This window comes from Bubalus kerabau, chromosome 1, assembly GCF_029407905.1.
Source record: "Bubalus kerabau isolate K-KA32 ecotype Philippines breed swamp buffalo chromosome 1, PCC_UOA_SB_1v2, whole genome shotgun sequence".
Classification (NCBI taxonomy): Eukaryota; Metazoa; Chordata; class Mammalia; order Artiodactyla; family Bovidae; genus Bubalus; species Bubalus kerabau.
Window position 1 is genome coordinate 248,694,756 of NC_073624.1, and position 13,165 is coordinate 248,707,920.

Genomic DNA, 13,165 nt, shown 5'->3' on the forward strand with positions numbered 1-13,165 from the left:
GACAGGAAAACTATTTTGTTGTTGAACTGCCTGTCTCTTTACTGTGATGGGTGAGAACCCTGAGATCTCAATAGGAGAAGGGAATTCTGCACGTGCCCACAGCTAAACAGGGGCAGAAGTAGAAACTGATTTTCCAGACCTGTAGCCCAGCATACTGGTGGCTCAAATGATAAAAAATCTGCCTGAAGTGCAGGGGGCCTAGGTTCAATCCCTGGGTCAGGAAAATCCACTGGAAAAGGGAATGGCTACCCACTCCAGTATTCTTGCTTGGAGATTTCTATGAACGGAGGAGCCTGGCGAGCTATAGTCCATGGGGTTGTAAAGAGTCAGACATGACTGAGAGACTAACACTTTCATACGTTTATCAGAAAAAAACGATATATAAAGTATGGTATTTATCATATAAGTGAAATAGGATAGTGAAGAAGGAAACCAGTTCCCTTTTGTTGGTTTTGAGCCTTCCCACCATGGCTGGAAAATCTCAAGGTATTAACCCTTAACTGAGATGCAACAGGGAATGATGATTTCTGACTCTCTTGTTTGTACAAATATAGAGCTTTACTCATGAAAGTAGTGGATGGTGATGTTCCTTGTACCTGTCTGACATTGTGGATTGTTGAAGAAAGAAAGGTGGACAGTGTTGTAGGACATAAATACCCGCAGTGGCTGTGAGGGGGAAGGCAGCAGAGGCACCTACAGGATCTATGGGATCTAGTGCTCTCTCTGTGCAAGTTTGATATCAGTGATGGAAAACACCTGCATTTGAATCTGCATTGCTGCCACAACGTAGAAACACCAACTGAGCACTTTTCTCTCAAAAGGGAAAAGCATGCTGGTGAGGGGAGGAGTGTAGAAAATATCTAATATATCTTGTTCACAAAAAGTGTCATTTTAGTGTCAGTTCCTATTTATTTTGAGGCCATTAAAACCCTTACATTGAAGTTGGAGTCAGGAAAGACAGACATCATGATACAATTTGTTCCTGACACCTTGGGGTACATTTGTAGCATTGCACCCCTGGGAAATCACTGTAGGTGTGCAGTTCCTGCGACTGTTAAATGAAAGTGTGAATCTGATTCCCCACGTACACCCAGCAAACTTACGCAGAAGATACCTTTGTTTTATTAAGCATTTCAACTTATTGTAAGTGAAGCCTGTGAATTCTTTCCTCGGTACATAGCCTGGGGAGTATCTCTACCACACAGCTAATATCAGATGGAAGGTGTGTGGTGGGGGAGACAAGACCCAAAAACTTTCTTCTCAAACATGGATAGGACTTCTCTATTTCTACATAAAAATTACTGTAACCCTGGGCAGAGTCACAGACCCAGGAAACATATAGCTATTTGCAGATGTGGGCTTAACTTTTAAAGTTCAGACTGTCATTTTGAGCCTATTTGGGGTGCTATAGATGACAATATCTGTAAAAATAACTTTTGACCTTGCCAGTCAAGATCAGCAGTGACAATAAAGATGATGGTGAAAATTGCCATTTACTGAATGTTTACATTATTAAAATACCCTTCAAGGACCCTCACATAGTACATTTTTTAGAGCTTATTTGACAGAAATTGTGTAGTGTACTTTACAGGCATCCTTCTTTGTCCTAGCAATGAATGTTTCTGATTTTTTTCTTTTTGGATGAGGAAACAAAATCACAAAGGTGAGACATTTCACCCAAGATGACTAGCATATCCAGAAGCCAGCTACAGGTCTGTCTCATTTCAAGCCCAGGTTCTTTGCATGACATCTCTAGGTAAGAACAAGTCACTGCTAAAGAGGCCTCATTCCTTCTGGGCCAAGTCAAAGGTTATTGACCAGAGATAACTTCCCTGGTGATAAGGCCATCAGCTTCCCAGGTGGCGCTAGTGGTAAAAAACCTGCCTGCCAGTGCAGGAGACATAAGAGACCAAGCTTCAGTCCCTGAGTTGGGTAGATCTCCTGGAGAAGTACACAGCAACCCACTTTGTATTCTTGCCTTCTCCCACTCCAGTATTCTGTCCTTCCATGGAGAGAGAAGCCTGGCGGGCTGTAGTCCCTAGGGTCACAAAGAGTCGGGCATGACAGCACACGCTCTCCAGTCATGAGGCCATAGCAGCTTCTTCCTACCCCAACCCCCACACCTGTGCTATAGTTGGACAAAAGATCCTGAACTCATGGGAGAAGCCACTTCCCTGGAGACCTCTCAAACCGATATGTACCCGTGTTACATTACAAAACATATCAGACTGATTTGACTCACAACCACTGAATTCATCATAAATAATAGAAGATGACACATGAAGCAAACACCCCTTTCTTCCCAAAGTCTCTGAATTTCGTCTACTTTGACATGACCCACTTTAGGTAAGATTTCCACTAATGAACACTTAAGCTAGTTTCTGATTTCTAAATGTACATTAAAGCTCATCTAATGCAGAATTAACCTATCTTTATTACTGGAACTGTAGACTATTAAGATAGCATGCAGAGTTACTGAATTATAAATTTGGAAGAGATTTCCACGTGAGGCACCTGTGACTTGAAGAAAGCTGTTCACCTTCTTCTGAAATTGAGTTTTGAGTCCAGGATTCATGAAACTGAGAAGGAATAGAGAAGGTGGGACAGGGAGCACCCCTTTGAAGGTCACATACTTCAATTTTGGTCCCAGGACAAACCCAATTTAGCAGGGATTCCTGGGAGGTATGACATTTGCAACACAGGTATAAAAATAGTATTGCACCATAAATGTTAGCTGTGGAAAGCACCTCCTTTGCAATTTCTTATTCATCCTCAGGAAACGCTCGAAGATGAGTATTATTTTCATCTCCATTGTTTGGCTGGGGACACTGGGTTTAAAAATCTTTGTTTGTAAACAATATGTCATAGACCAAGGAGTGAGGTCTGTTAGTTGCTAAATATCATGCTCTTATCTACAAGGCTATACTCCCACCCCTTATCTTCTAAAAGAGTTTAAACTCTATAGAGAATACTGGCAGCCTATGTGGGCTTATGATACACATATGCTGATCCAAGAAATTATAAAAATGGAACAAACACCAAGAGCAGTCAATGGCATGGATGGAAAAAGTCAGTAAAGACAATCTCAGCAGAAAAAGTCCCCCTGCTGTAGAAGAGCTTCATCAGTTCAGTTCCTACATTTGATGTATTAGCTGTGTCCTTGTGCTCTCATTTACATTTTAACAGGAGTTTTTAGTGTCTTATCTGGGAGTGGTGACGTATTAAGGCATTATTAGCCGTTCATAGCCAAAGTTAATGTGTCCAGTTTGTTCTCAGTTACCTACAAGCGATCTGAGGGAACTGGTCTTTCAAACAGAAAAGGTGGGAGCTTTTATTGAGCATATATTATGAGACAGGAATAAAGTAGATCAGGGATCTGCAAATTATTTCTTTAAGTAAGGACTTTGTGGGCAAAACTGTCTCTATTGCAACTACTCAACTCAGCATTTGGGGCATGAAGGTGGTTACAGATGATAGGAAAAGGAATGATGTGTTCTGATAAAACTTTAGTTAGAAAATTCAAGCTGCAGACCTGTTTCTGGGCTTCCTAGATGGCTCTGCAGTCTTTGCCTGCAGTTTTGGATCTCACAAGATGAGGGTTTGATCCCTGTGTTGGGAAGATCCCCTGAAGGAGGGCATGGCAACCCACTCCAGTATTCTTTCCTGGAGAATCCCATGGACAGAGGAGCCTGGCGGGCTACAGTCCATGGGGCTGCAAAGAGTTGGACACTGAAGTAACTTAGCACAGCACACACACTATCATTTATACCTTCACGTACTCCTCATTCCTTCCACACAATTATTATTCATTTACAGTTTTTAATGTAACATATATATGTGAAAATTTTAACTGTGAAATTCTAACGAATGTATATAACTGTGTAACTCTTACACCTTTCATGTCTATGACATATTTTACCATGTTTCTCAAGAACCATTGAATGATTGTATCAATCAATCTTATTGATTCTGGGTCCTGAATGCCAAGGTTGGTAGTAAATGTTGGGATATCCCCCGTGGAGTCACCAAAGAATGGGAGCACTTGCTTCTTTTTCTCTTGTTCTACTAGAGATGGACATTACTGTGACCATTTTTACTAGTGATCTTTGTAAAAGCCAAGGTATATAAAATCATAGAGATGATATAACCTGACAGAAAGACACAGTTAATAAGTGGCAAAACCAGGTCACAAACCCATATCCATCTCATTCCAAAGCTTGGGTTTCTTCTGCAGTGTGGTTTGCTAGAGACTAATCCATCACTTGTTTCTGGAACAGAAGCTAGCACATAGTATATGCTCAGTCAACATTTGTTAAAAGAATGGGAAAGAGGGTCAATCTTTGGAGGATACAGAAATTGGATGGCAAGGGTCAGTGACCTTCTTAATAGTTTGCCAGATGTTAGCAGAACTCAGTATATTGATGCTTTGTGAGCAAATCCAGCTGCTCATTGTAAACTATACCTTCCCTGCAACCCTAGGCTGTATAGAACATGAACTGGGGAAATGGATAGACTGTGTCCTGGGATTTATCTGGCAAGTAATTCAGTACTGTGTGCTCTATAAGAACAGATGAATATCTTTCCATATCGTAAGTCAGGCAACCTCAACCCAATCATCTGGATGCCTTTCAAACAGTGACATCAGTTTGGATATACTCCATGTCCTCTTTCTGTATTCTCTGCTATAAAATGGACTTTTGTTAAGCAATTGCTTCTTCCTGGAGTATGATATATCTATACTTACACTTATATCTACATCTGTATATGTCTGTATCTCTGTATGTGTATGAATGTGAGAGAGAGACTGACCTTGAGATAAAAAAGGAAAATGAGAGAAAGAGGAGCAAGGAGGGAGAAAGAAAAGAGAACAAGTAAAGAAGTAGGAAAAACAGAGACTTGTAGGAGTCTGGGAAGGGAGTTGTTCATACTGGCATATTCTCCGATGATTGAAATTATTGTCGTGGAGATGATCTTGACTGGAGACCGCAAAGTCTACTTCCCAGAAGCCAAGCAGGTAACATCACAGGTGACGTGAGCTGATTGAGGACATGGGGAACCCGGAGCACGTGCATTTTCTAAAAAGGACCATCTCTCTGCAACTCTGTTAATTACACCACAAGCCATAGAGGTTCAGTGTTGTGTATGCACCTAATTTTCTAATGAAAACCCAGCTATCCAGATGTTCAGATGAAATAGCCTGCTTTCTGAAAGTTGTCCAATATATTTTCAACAATTGCATACATTTTTCACACGGTTTACAGAGCCCGCCTCTCGCTGGTCGAGGGTAATGCTCTGAAAAGAGGGTTAGCCTGTGAGCAGCCAACTGACAACCCCTGATGATCTGGGTGTGACCCATCTCTTCTTCCAAGTCCTCCACTTGACACCAGGGCTATGATGGCAATCCAGCTTGAAGAAAGTCCCACAGTGAAGTGGCAGAGTTAAAAACTCACATTTAGAGGACTTCTCTTTTTTACATTTTCTTTAAAAACAAACACAAAAGCAAGTTTTGGGTAATCAAATTTTGCTGAAAGGGTCCAGGGAGGAGATCTGAAACAACATCTTATTCTGCGTCCCCTGCTTTGCGAGAAAAATCACCCCCCACATTTCAAAGAGGTGGGGACAGGGCATCACTACCTGTCCCATCCCAGCTATGCCATTGATCATCCGCCACCAGCCTTGTAGCACACACAGTTGGATTGCTTTTCCCCGAGGGAAGCAATGCCTCCAGGTGTGCTAATAATAAAATTAATAGCTTAGAGAAACTGCTTGCTACAGCAACAGCGGCGGGAGAAAGGCAGGATCGATTTCAGTGTTTAACTGTCCTAATTCCATAGTGTATACCCCACCTCAGCCCCTGGTGAGCTGCGCTGGGTCTCACGGTTAATCAATAGATGCCTGATTTAAAACAAAGAACCGGTTTCAAGATGAGAAGTCTTTGTGAATAAAAAGACGTATGGTGAAACTGTCAGCATTCTTCCATTCCCATCTTAACCCTGCAGCTCCAAGGGCAGTCACTAGCGGATATGAAAGGAAAAAATCGTGTGCATTGTCTCCCCTTCTGCCTATAAACAAAAGAAGGAAACTATCTAGGCTGTGCTGCTGCTGATGGCATCACATAAATAAGAATTTATTGTGTTGCTCTGTGTTTAAAGGACTGTGAACATAAAGACGTGTGAATACTATCAGCTGCACCGAGAGTAATATGTTTCTGCTCTAATCGGCCTGCTATCTGGTGGTTCAATTTATACCTTCTTTCGTAGCTGGCGTTCTCATCTTTTCCCTGGAGGGAAGGATCAATTTTGCGATCAACTCCTTGGCTGCTGCTGGAGTTTCCCTGTCCGTTGAATCTCCAGGCCGAGCACTCTCAAAGCTCTTAATCCCTATTTCTCCATCTCCTCTCAAGCACCAAATCTGCCTTCCATCTACATGACAGTGACCTCGGGGCCACCCTCTTCCACTTCCAGACATGGTGAAGGGCAGGGAGCCTGGCGTGCTGCAGTCCACAGGATCACAGAGTCAGGCACGACTTAGCAACCAAACAACAAGGGAGTCCCCTCTTTCTCTGTGTAACCTTTCTCAGCATCTGCTATTATTTCTGCTGTCCTGTCTGCCTCTTCCAAGCCATGTTCTCTCCCTCACTTCACAGTTTCTCCCTTTTGTGAAATAAGCTGTTTGAGAACAGAAGGAAAGCCTTAGGTCCTTTTGATGTATGTTTCTCAACTGGCCTCAAATAAGTCCTTGTGTTATAACATGAGCACCTAGAAAGAAAAGATTGCATTATTTTCTTGCCAATTTATTGTTTTAAATGCAGATGTTTTTTGTGGGTTTTGATTCTGTTTTATTTTTGTTTTAGGGAGCCCTAAAAATAGCCCCATCCCCATTTTGTTCATAGTGTGTAATTGCACTCGGATTGAAGTATAAACCTTTTTGTACTACCAAGTAAGAAGGAGGATAGACTGACTGGTCGAGTAAGGGCTGGTCCTCTGGAGTACTTCTTTGCAAGGCTGGTTTACGTCAAGCCCCATTTCTCTCACCACCCACTGCCTCCTATGATGATGAGCCAACCAAAGAAAAAGATTGAATCTTTTCTCTAATTCAAAGAAAATAAAGCAGAAATGCCTTCCCACACCCCTCCATCCCCCACCTTTTTTCCCCTCTTATGTGAATTCTCCAAAGGCAAAGCATTTAATTTGAAACTAAAAACTGCAATTAAATTTGATTGTTTTTTTTTTTCATATTTATTTTTTTACGGTGATGGTGGGAGTTGATTCTCAGTATGGTTTCTTTTCAACTCATTTTCCCAGCATGAGAGACCGTTCCATATTAGTGCAGTCTGAGTGGAGCCTTTCACCTTTCAGTTACCCTTATGTTTGTCACTATCTTATTACATTAAGTTCTCCTTTTTTTGTTGTCTATCTAACTCCCTCTCCTCTCCTCTCTCTTTCTCTCTGTCCTTCTTTGGGCAGAAGAGGTCCAAAGATGATGTCAGAGATGCTTTTCTGGAATTTTCTCTCTGAGAAAACTGTTTTCTAAATTCATATAAGAAGTAGGAGTGGGGAAGTGTTATGTAGAACTGTGATCTAAGAATAACACTTCCACCAATATATAGGATCTTATGGACATTTAAAGCTCCCTTTTTTGTATTTTTGTGTTTAATTGGAAGTCTTATTTTCAATGATGCCAAGCTATGGGAGGCCTTGCATGAGAATGAGTAAATGGGACCATGCAAATAAAGCAGCCACTTCTCTCTGTAGTCTGCGTTTTAGAGATTTACCACATTGAGAAAGGGTATACATTTTCCCTTTAGAATCCAAAGATTTATAAAATTAAAGAATATTGCATTTGTTAGATTATAAAACTGACTGGCAAACAAAACCAATTGCATTTACACGGTCTAAGAACTCAGAAAATGGAGGAAGGGACTGAGTTCCAAGATGTATGCACGTTCTATCCCAAAGGAGTCCTGAAACAAACAGGATATTCCAGGGAAAGAGGCAGGAATGGGAAAGAATCCGGAACATTGTACCCAGGGTGCCATTAGCCTGCCTGCCAACTTCATTCCTTCCTTGCCAGTGGTTTTCAGTTTCTTCCAAACTTTCTTTTCCTCTCTTATGGTAGAAGACTTAGTGATACAGGATTTTCCTGAAAAAAAATGACTCATTTTCTAGCCAGATTTATTAGAAAGTAACTATGGCTTAAAGTTAGAAATATCTGTATGTAGCAGATCAAGTTCACAGGACCTGAATTTTGTTCCCAATAGCATCATATTCAAATAAAGGTAAAACTGTTATTATATGCCAAGCATTTGATTGGAATTACATTGCCTTTTAAAGATGTAATGCTAGGTGAATGAAAAAGAAAAAGGAAAAGACCAACTTTAATGACCTTCATTTTACATCCTGAAAATGAATGATAATAACCAGAAAATAGAGAAGTTCCAATGAGTTAGGGTTCATAAATATTAAATGTAATGGAGGAAAATCACAGATTTTTAAGAAATTAACTTGAACAAATGGTGATTTTAGTTACGATGTTGTCATTTTGAGGAATGGTCATTAGCACTGTGGATTGTAATGGGCATGAGCTTACAGTATAGAAAGAATGCCTTCTGATTAACTCGGAATTTTTTCCTGATGCTTCAGCCAGTTTACAACTGTACTGTATATCTCTTCATTTTGCGCTTGTGATTGGCTCCAAGGGCTCTTTGTTTAGAGATGCGTGTGCTCTATTTTCATGATTAAGCTTTTTATGATTAGTCTCCATTTTCTGTTTTGTCTTAACTTTTACTCGGAATAATATGCAATGCCTTGGAAAACTGATTGGCTGGCGGATGTAATTGAGTTCAGATGCGGTTTCTTTTCTCTCCCCACTGTTTCTGGTCCCTTCTCTGTTCTGAGTTTCTGACTGCCTGGAGAACAGCTTTCAGAGCTGCTGTTTAGCATTTTCTCACAGTACTGGTTTCTTGCACAACCTGACTGTAATTGACTTCAAGACAGTTGTTGGGAGCACAGAGAGGGCCCCCACAGTCTCATACTGAACCCATTTCCTTTAACACACACTTATATATGCCCAACAGTCACTCTTGAGGGCAGCAGTTAAAGATGTAGGGTTTATTGACATTTTGTGGAAAGAAATATCACATAACAAAACTCCTTGAAAAATTTGGTAATGATTTGTTGGGTTCCCCAAGTTTCCTCTCTTTGCAGCTGTCTTGGCCACATAAACTCCTAAACCCCTCCAGCATCACCAGCATCTCCTAGCCTCTTCCCTACTTTCCTCCTCAGATCTGCCCTTCCTTGCCTCTTCTTTTGTGAGTCTACTTTGCTCTGGACATGCCCAGTTTTCATTCCTACCTCCTCATCTTGCTCAGCAAAGAACCTACCTTCTCCAGGAGGGCACTCACTATTCTCTGCTGGGGAAGTGAAGGGATTTTAAATAACTAACCATGAACCATGGTTAATTATGTTTCTTAACACATTAAAATGAAACTTGCATTGATGTTTAAGTATACTAGGGGAGAAAGCAATGCTTATTCTTCATTTGCTGGTTTGAATAATCATGTCCACAGTGAAATTCATTCACCTGCTCTTTTTTTTAAGAAGAAGAATTCTCTATCTTGACATGCATATTCTAAGCAATGACTCCACCATCCTCCCAGGCAAACAGGCCTAGCTCACGGGAGAACCACACCCTATCACTCTTGCTTTGGGTCAGGATATCCCTGAGGTGTAGGGGCTTCCCCGGTGGCTCGATGATAAAAATCCCACCTGCCAGTGCAGGAGTCATGGGTGCGATCCCTGGGTTGGGAAGATCTCTTGGAAAAGGAAATGGCAACTCACTCCAGTTTTCTTGCCTGGAGAATACCACGGATAGAGTGGCCTGGTGGGCTACAATCCATGGGGTCACAAAAGGGACTTAGTGACTAAACGACAACATCCCTTAGGTGTAACTTGTACTCTGGAGGTGCCTGAGAAGGTGAGGATGAAGCTAATCCCTGTGGCCTTTGCCTTACTTCACTCACTCCCTTTTTTTCCTCCATTATGCCCTGACAGGTCTCCAATGGGAGAGCATCCTTGATAAATCTTGCACATGAATCTTCCTCTCAGGCTTTGCTTCCCAGGAATTTAAGCCAAGACAAATCCTATGAGGCATTATTATCCATATTTTATGGATGATAAACCTAGGGGATGGTGATGAGGCTTAATTTGCCAAATGTCACGCACATCCTATGGGAGGAGCTAGCAGCAGACTCTGGGCCAATCCAAATGAAAACGTGTCCTTTTCACCATACACTGTCCCCTCCCTGTGCTGCTTGAATCATTTTCCAAAGTGCAGTCTTGACATCTCATGACTGCTGGGAATCTTTGGCTCTTCTGTTCCCTACATTCCTTGTCTCTGCTACCACTCCCTCACAATCTGTACCTAACAGAACGTCCCGGCTTTGATCCCCACTTTATCACTTCTGATCCCTTTTCTGCCCAGGTTTGCAGGACTGCTCAGTGCTCATCACATATGCTTTCAGGTTGATTGCAATCTGTGCCTCTTTTTGTCATACCAGTTTCTCCCTGCAATACTTTTCCTTCTCCCTATGCTTCAAGAACTGACTCCACACTCCCCTTGGTGGCAGAGCTTAACTATCACCACTTTCATGAAGTGTTAGGATCTCCCAAACTGAAGCAACACTTTTCTCCCTTGAACTAGTATAGGAATTCATAAATTTATTTCATTTCATCTGGATCAGGAAGAAGGCAAAGTTGTTTGCATTTGAAGAAAGTAGTTTAAAAGTTCTCTTTAAAAATGATTAAAAAAATAAAAGTAAAAACAGAGATCATTGATTAATTTTCTTTCTTAATTTTCCCTTTTTATACTTTCTTGTATTTTCTAAAATAAATAAAAGTGTTGCTTCTGTAGGTCAGACTCCCTTATTAAAGAAGGGAAAAGAGAGAGAGAAAGGTAAAGGGAAAAGAATGATAATGAGAAAGAAGGGGAAAAAAGGGAAGAAAGATGGTGGGGGAGAGAAAAAGTTTAATTGAGCCATAAAAAAATGTGAGGATTTATAAAATCCAGAAAAAGAGAATCTGTCATTCTTAAATAATCATGGGAAGAGGTTCATATCTACAGTGAGGAGTGAGTGGATAATGTAAAGTTTTTACATCCCAGTGTTGTTGTTGTTTTTTTGCTGTAGATGTTACATTCTCTGTATTTGCTGTTCTTCAAGATTATTATAAGGACTTAGAAAACAAGTGGTGATTGACTGGAACTAAAAGAAATAAGAAGTAATGGCCTGAAATGTGTGTGTGTTGGTGAGGGGGGAGGGTAAGTTAGATAATATAAAATAAAATTAATGGTAGGTCAATTAGACAACAGAATAATTTCCCATGGAAAATAATTGAAGCAGTAGCATACAAGCTATTCAAAATGAGAAGAGATAAATCAGTGAGAAGATTAATGTGGACAAACCACAGAGGAGCGAGATGGACCAGAGGTGAGAAAATCCGCCAGGCTCTCCAGATGAAATGAGTGCACAGATTTCCTGGAGCAGATGCCAGAAGATTCTTGCCCCTTACTGCAGGAATTAGAAACGCATGGACATCCTCAGTGGAATCCCATTTAGAATTGCCAGTCTTAATTCTAGAATTCAGAGGGGCCACATTTCCAGCATTGGGCACCATATGCTGCAGTGATAGAAGTTACTAGCATGCCAGGGCCATGGAAGCCTTGGGTCCTAGTTTGAGGGCATTACTTCAGAGAGAATGGGACAGTCACCCAGGGAGAACTAGATCTTCTTCACATGAGAGGCCTAATTGCTGGAAACTTTCTTCAGAATCTCAAACCTTGTTCCAAGTAGAGCGTTCAGTAACCCTGTTTGCACTGCACACGTGAACAACTGTGATCTGAACAACAGAACCCCTGCATATCTTACGGATGAAGGCTGGGAGCTTCCTCCTCAGAAAGATCTGAAAGCTGATCCAAGGATTAGCTGTTGGTCTTTAACCTCTCACTCATATCTAAGAGACTTAGTCTTTTTCATCTGTTAAATGGAGGAAATCGTATGTTTTCTCTGCCACTTTGGTATGATGATGAAACAGTAAGGAAATCATACAGGGCCTGGGCTATCTTTGACTAAATGTATTTCCTCCTTTTGCTTCCAATGCCAATTATTCCTCTTTCTAGTTTCTACCCCTACATTAAATACAAATGTTGGTCTTCCATTGTTGTATCAGATTTACCTACAGATACAGCCTCCTTTTGAATTGCAAAGTGTTATAGAGGATGGGTAAGAATTTTTTTTTTTTAATCATCCTCCACAAACCTCTCATCTAAGATGTCATATTAGTTTTCTACTACTGCTTAAAATAATCACAAATTTAGGAGCTTAGGACACTACCTACTGACTATCTCACAGTTGCCATGGGTCAGTTGTCTGAATATAGTGTAGTTAAGGTTATCTGTTTTTAGAGTCTCACATGGCTGAAATCGAAGTGTCACCAGGGTGTATTCCTTTCTGCAACTCAGAACAAGAGTTCACTTCCAAGCTCATCCAAGTGGTTGGTGGAATTTAGTTCCTTGTGAAGTTTCCATTTCCTTGGCACCTGGCCCACCTCATCTCAAGCTAATGACAGTGTCTTGAATCCTGCTCGTGTTTTGAGTCTCTCCAGCTTCCTCTTCTTCCACTGCTTTGACTTTCGCTTCTGCTCTCTGTCAAGAGAAGCTCTGCTTTAAAAGCCTCATATGATTACATTGGACCTACCTGGATAATCCAAAATAGTCTTGCTATTTTAAGGTCAAATGATGAGTAATCTTAACTACTCAGTAATCTTGATTACTCAGTTCAGTCACTCAGTCATGTCCGACTCTTTGCAACCCCATGAACTGCATCTCACCAGGCCTCCCTGTCCATCACCAACTCCCAGAGTTCACTCAAATGCATGTCCATTGAGTCAGTGATGCCATCCAGCCATCTCATCCTCTGTCGTCCCCTTCTCCTCCTGCCCCCAATCCCTCCCAGAATCAGGGTCTTTTCCAGTGAGTCAACTCTTCGCATGAGGTGGCCAAAGTATTGGAGTTTCAGCTTTAGCATCATTCCTTCCAATGAACACCCAGGATGGATCTTTATGATGGACTTGTTGGATCTCCTTGCAGTCCAAGGGATTCTCAAGAGTCT

The 13,165-nt window shown here is 41.3% G+C and overlaps 1 protein-coding gene across 12 annotated transcripts in view; it reads left to right on the top strand.

Moving 5' to 3' along the window:
• LOC129638082 (teneurin-2-like) overlaps nt 1–13,165 on the top strand; it is an 810,988-nt gene that overhangs the window by 622,775 nt on the left and 175,048 nt on the right. The window contains exon 2 of one of the 12 annotated variants that reach the window (XR_008707711.1): nt 6,261–6,414. The exons of the other annotated variants lie outside the window; for them this stretch is intronic. The gene's annotated coding sequence lies outside the window, so the exon portion shown is untranslated. Of the gene's footprint in view, nt 1–6,260; nt 6,415–13,165 lie in introns of those variants that run through there. 12 annotated transcript variants of the gene reach the window in all.